This window comes from Hypomesus transpacificus, chromosome 6 (assembly GCF_021917145.1).
Source record: "Hypomesus transpacificus isolate Combined female chromosome 6, fHypTra1, whole genome shotgun sequence".
NCBI lineage: Eukaryota > Metazoa > Chordata > Actinopteri > Osmeriformes > Osmeridae > Hypomesus > Hypomesus transpacificus.
Window position 1 is genome coordinate 14,167,781 of NC_061065.1, and position 6,000 is coordinate 14,173,780.

Genomic DNA, 6,000 nt, shown 5'->3' on the forward strand with positions numbered 1-6,000 from the left:
GCTGGAGGTGGCTGAGGTAGCGGACAGCAGGGAGGCTGGAGGTGGCTGAGGTAGCGGCCAGCAGGGAGGCTGGAGGTGGCTGAGGTAGCGGCCAGCAGGGAGGCTGGAGGGATCGGCTGCTGTCTTCCGTACACCTGGCAGTGGACAGACATACACACTGTAGAATACTGCAGCACTGACTTTTGTGAAACTGTTATACTATTCTTAAACTGACAATGTACTGACAGGTACTAAATGAAGGTAAGGAATTGTTTTTACAATGCAAATATTTCATACCCTAATATGATGCTGTAGGTAATATCGGTATGGCGTCATAACCATAGAACAATGTTGTTTACAATTATTTTCATGCTTAAAAGGAAATGCTGTACCTGCACACTCAATGGATGACCAAGTTCACTGTGACTTCATGACATCCTGTCCAATACTGTCGCCTTATGACAGAGACATACAGTACACTGGAGATTGCTGGGAGCCGTGGAGATCCTAATGAAGACCAGGGGTCACGGTTAACAGCATGTTAGCAGCATGGCAGGTATGGGTCCGAGGGGGAGAGGGCCCTCACCTTCCCTCTGCCGTGAAACCTGAGAACCTCTCTCTCTCTCTCCCTCTCTCTCTCTCTCTCTCTCTCTCTCTCTCTCTCTCTCTCTCTCTCTCTCTCTCTCTCTAAACCTGCGCTCAACTATTTTAAAAGCTTTGGCTCACCTAATCCCCAAGTCAAATATTGTGAGATTTTCTCTTGATGCTACAAAGCCCCGATCCTCCTTTCGATCCAAGCGGGGATTAACAGATCAACAGCCTGGACAATGATATGGTGGTGGCACTGGATGGAGGGCGCAGAGGTCAGGGACTTAAAGCCAGCCAATCCCATAGCCAAACACTAACTGGAACTGACAGGTTGGATCAGTTGATCTTTGTTGGAGGTGCCTAATTGCAGGTGCAGCATTTGGAATTGACCACGTAGTTGGAGGGTCATCGGTCAATCAGACAGGGATATTGCGCCATCGCCAACGCCGAGAAGGAGTGGTGCTGAGCATTCCACGTGAAGCTTCTCTATCTCACCTGTGGATAGGATGTTCAAACCACAACCTTCAAACTCCTTCTGTCCCACACCACACCACTCTATTCATCACCTGGTTACAGTGCACCACTAATCCCACTGGTGTCTACCAGGTGATGATTGGACGAATTGAATGTGGACTCAATGAATGTTGTTTCCTCCCAAATCAGCACAACCGAGCGAATCATGTACACAAACTGGCAAAAGGCGGACCGATCCGTATGTGGGTCCATTTAAGATGTGCGCGAGGATTAAGATGTTTTCCTACAGGAGCCATTCCACTTGGGTGGCACAATGAGAAGTCCCCATGGAGATAGCATTGTGTGCGTATAAAAAGGTAGCACGCTTCAAAGGCTGTTTGGAAGTAGCTAAAGCTGGCAGGTACAAAATATGAAGGCCTGGCCTCTCTGTTTCCACTCCCAGTCCTCTGCTAGCTGACTGGAGGATGACTCTCATTCACAGCAAGAATGAAATAGTGAGATGTCGGTTGTGGTGTTTTCTAACCGCTCCTCCGCACACACACAGGCTTACAGGCACACACACGCGCACACACGCACCCTGTGGTATCTCTGGACCACACAGGTCAAAGCAAAAAAAGCTTTTTCCGGCTCGAGTTGACTTTAAAGGCACTCAGAGACTGTGGGGTGAAAAGGGGAGCTCTGGAAGGGAGGCTAGCACAGATGAATCACACAGTCTTTTCAAAATCATGTGACAGTGATGCAGCTGTCATCCGAAGAAAACACCAACAGTGTCCGTGGCGTCCTTTGGGTCTGTACCTGTGACACACCCAATAGATCGTTCCTACCAATCAAAATACGTTGTCCTCAGTCTCTCTAATAAAGATCAATTAGTTTGGTTTGGAAACAGTGGTTGAAGTGTCTCTAATTGGCGGAGGGGGTGGCGTGCAGCATGGGAGAACGTTGATTGGCTGAACGTTTCACTCTCAACAGCTCGGCAATGTTAGCCGCTGGAACGAAGCAACCTTGAGTACTTCACAGGGTGGACAGTGCCGAGGAAGGCATCTGAATCGCCGGCGGTATCAGAGGGCTGACACCTGGCCTTCTTGCCTGCAGATGTGTCATGGTGTGTGGAAGTGAGCCGGGTCATGGGCCGGTGCTGACCCTGGATGTCCACATCTGCGCAAGCCCATCCCCCCCCCCTCCTCCATCCGTTCACCCTCCACAGTCCAGCGGAGACCATCATGTGGAGTCATCGTCTCTCTCTCTGCCCTTGACTCTGAGCAGATGGCCACGGGAGGCCCCCTCCACCCCCAACCTGGTGGGTGCTCCACCATGCACCTGAGAGAACGTTCCAGAACGTTCATTCAACATTGGGCTATGAAGGCCGAACTCTGCATCTCACATGGCAAATGACTTTGTCTTGACTCGGACAGTTTTTCATTTTACATGTGTCTAGAAACGTAGGCCAACAACCTACTGCCCCATGTCTTATGAGTTTTGTCACTAAACTTGTCTTTGCAAAAATACACAGAGTTAATCACAGACGGATACCATTCGTTTTCATCAGGGTGGTCCCCTTTTGAACTCCAATGATTATCTGCTATTAAACAACACCCAAATCAGATAAGAATCCTTGTCAACAGAGTGAGCAGTGTTTATTTCATGCTAGCCATGTAGATCTTTAGTACACAGACTTCATAGAAACACTCAGTCATTTTCACAAATACATGGAACAGTCTTCCAAAACGACATGTGACTACTATCAACCGTGCGTCCCAATGGTCCGACCAAAGAATCAAAGTTCACCCATCTATTTTCCCATCAGTCATCGGTTGCCTGCTCCTCAGCTTATAGACCCCCCACTACTGTTGGTGGTCTGCTATTGGTCACTGTTGGAGGTCTGCTATTGGTCACCGTTGGTGGGGCAAGGCTTTCCCCTCCGTGTGACCTCTGGCGGTGTCTGCGGCCCTGCCGTGCCCTCTCAGGGGTCATTAGAGGAAGGAAACAGATGTCACAGCCTTGTTTTATGAGTGTCTCTGTGGACGTGCTCCCTCGGCTCCTGTTGAACATCGACTGTTTGTTTTCAGACTTTCCCCAGTGTCCATAACTTTCCCCAGTGTCCATAACTTTCCCCAGTGTCCATAACTTTCCCCAGTGTCCACAACCCTGACTGAGGTGTCTGGATGACAGCTGAAGCTGCAAAGCTAGAAAGTGGAAACCAGTGGTGGTGTTGATAAAAAATGTTTGGCTGTTCAACCGTGTACCGCACTGTTTATCCACACACTGGATGCTTAAGACATCAGTTGTGAATCATTACTGTTGAGGATACAACGGACTACGGCAGAGGAGGAAGGGACAGGACATTCAAGGCCTTCAAGATTCCCCAACAATATATTTTTTTCTCCGCTACTTAGTCCACAAAAGGTTGACACCTGATCAAAAGGTCTGGAGAGGCAGTGAAAATTCCTCACCTGCTGTTAAAGGTACAGTGGCCCTCATTAGTCGAAAGAAAACAGAGAAACTTAGTAGCTGTTAAATATGACCTGACGATACAGTAGATCTGACTCACTATGGCGTATCCCTTTTCGTTCTCTGATTCCCTTATTTGCTAGAGCTGAGGGAGAGTGGCTTTAATCAACACTTAAACTGGACAAGGTGTGTGCCTAAAGAATGTCCTGATGATAAACCGTCTTTACAACCTTTAGACTGGATTCAAGACCTTCCTAATGAGGCTTAATGAATTCGGAGACTTCCTTGCAACAACTCATTGAAGTCACTTGATGTCAGCCTTCAAGGATCTAGACACATTTGCTGAACTGGAACACCCGGACCTTTTATCGCGCTAATGCCATCCATCGATCTTACACTGTATATGTTGTCCAGCTACATACAGCAGAAACAAGTGGGACGAAAGGCCTTATGACGCGGATTAAGAGGGCATTTACCAACAGGTTTACAACCCAAACACACGTGAACCTGAGTCCCTACCGCTCAGCAGGGGTTGAGAAGCAGTAAAACATACAGTCAGACAAGGAAAGAAATGACTGATTAACTGCAGATGAAAAAGAGTGACACTCTGGGCCGATGTTGCATGTCACTGGTTTTAAATAGGGTGGGCGAAGCCCTGAGATATGGCGCCATTTATCTCATAACCCAGCAGGAGACTGATGGAACACTGGGCGTGTGTGTGCAGCCTTACAGTACACCTACTGTATTTACTGTAGGTGTTCATTGAGAGAGAGAGAGAGAGAGCAAGAGAGAGAGAGAGAGAGAGAGAGAGAGAGAGAGAGAAAGAGAGAGAGAGAGAGAGAGAGAGAGAGAGAGAGAGAGAGAGGGAAAGGGGGGGAAGAGAGCGCAATTTAGCTCTCTAATGCAAAACAAGTAGAAAATGTAGCTCTGGTTCAATTTTCATAAAACAAATCAGCTGTGTCAATGGCAACACATTTTGCAGCAAAAATTAGACATTCATCACAGGCCACAAAATCTACAAGCAGGAGGATCTTGAATTCAACTTTTCCTGCTAAAGTGAGAATGGGCCCCCTAAAAGGGATCGCACATTTCCAACATGGCAACGTCAGATACCCTTCCACAGGAGCAAACATCCTAGGACAGATTTGCAACAGATATTTCTCTCGATTAATGACACACATCGAGCTTGTTCAAATGATATGTATTGGAGAGAAATGGGTAGACCACCCACCCCAGCAGTGTTGAAACGAGGTCCACAGAGGGCAATTAAGCCGTTTCCCCGGGTCACTCAAGTCCAACTTGTTAAAGTTGTAAACTTGGGGAGGGGGAGCCACTGGCAAGGATCCAAGAACACCAGGTTGACAGTAAGGAGCACGGGCCAACAATATTTCTGTCCGTCAACGACAGCCTCGTGGACCACATCGTGTCTCACTAACGAGGTAGGGAGCATTCCTCAATCGTCTCCTCTCGGGTCTATTTTCCGAAAGGCGCGAGGAGAAGGTGTGTGTTGTCAGAATGAACTAATCCTTTCAGAGCAAAGGCTGTATTCAAGCAAAATGGCCGATATGTTTTTTTATTTTTTTACATTTCCTGTAACAGTGCTGCATATCAAGGTGAAAATCAACGTTTGTTGCTGTGCTTGAACTGCATTCGCTTGACTGGATGTTTTCAGCTGTCCTTTTAAATAGTTATGGCTGTCCTGTTCAAATCTAAACAGTGACTCGGAGAGTGACAGGACAGCCTCATAAATCTTCTTTGTGTGGAACAGTGGGATGAGTTACTGTTGTCCAGGGACAGCTGACTGTTAGCCAGAGCTGGCATGTGAAAATAGCTTGGATAACTACTCCCTTTCCTCAATGGACAAAAGCCAAGAAATCCTCCCTTCGAGTATTACTTCTCAGCTGACCTACTTCCACACGTGACCTTCTCATTGTGAGGGAAGAGAGCAGTTCCTTGCCACCAAGGCCAAAGGTGACCCAGACTGCTGGACCTTCGGCGGTATCGCAAGAGTGGAGCAGATGTGGGCCTGTGAGCTGTGAAAACAAAATGGCTGCCAAAGTCGCATGGAGTTTCTTACATCAGCAGTTGTGGTCCTGTGTGTGTTGAGGCTGGAGCCAGAGGTGAAGAATTGAGATGGAGCCAGTGACAGATCCAAAGGGCCGGCCAGGTTCTGAGGGGAATTCTCACCCTCTTGTTTTGGCTAAGGTCTTCCGCACCCACCACTGACCACTGACATCATCGACCGTCCGCTTGGCGGTTGACGTCGCTGGCGTGGGTGTGGTCACGGGCCATAGAGAGCAGCAGAGAGGATCAAAGGGGCTGGAGCCCCTTGTCAGTCACCCACTGGGCCACCAACAGCAGTAGTAACACACAAGGGTGGAACCAGGCGCATTAGGTCACACACTGAAACACTGGTGACGCCAGTCACACTATTCTCTCTCCCTCTAACTCTCTCCACAGGGAAAGTACTCTGGAGGGAACAATGTTAGTGTGGCTTTTGGGGGATGTTTG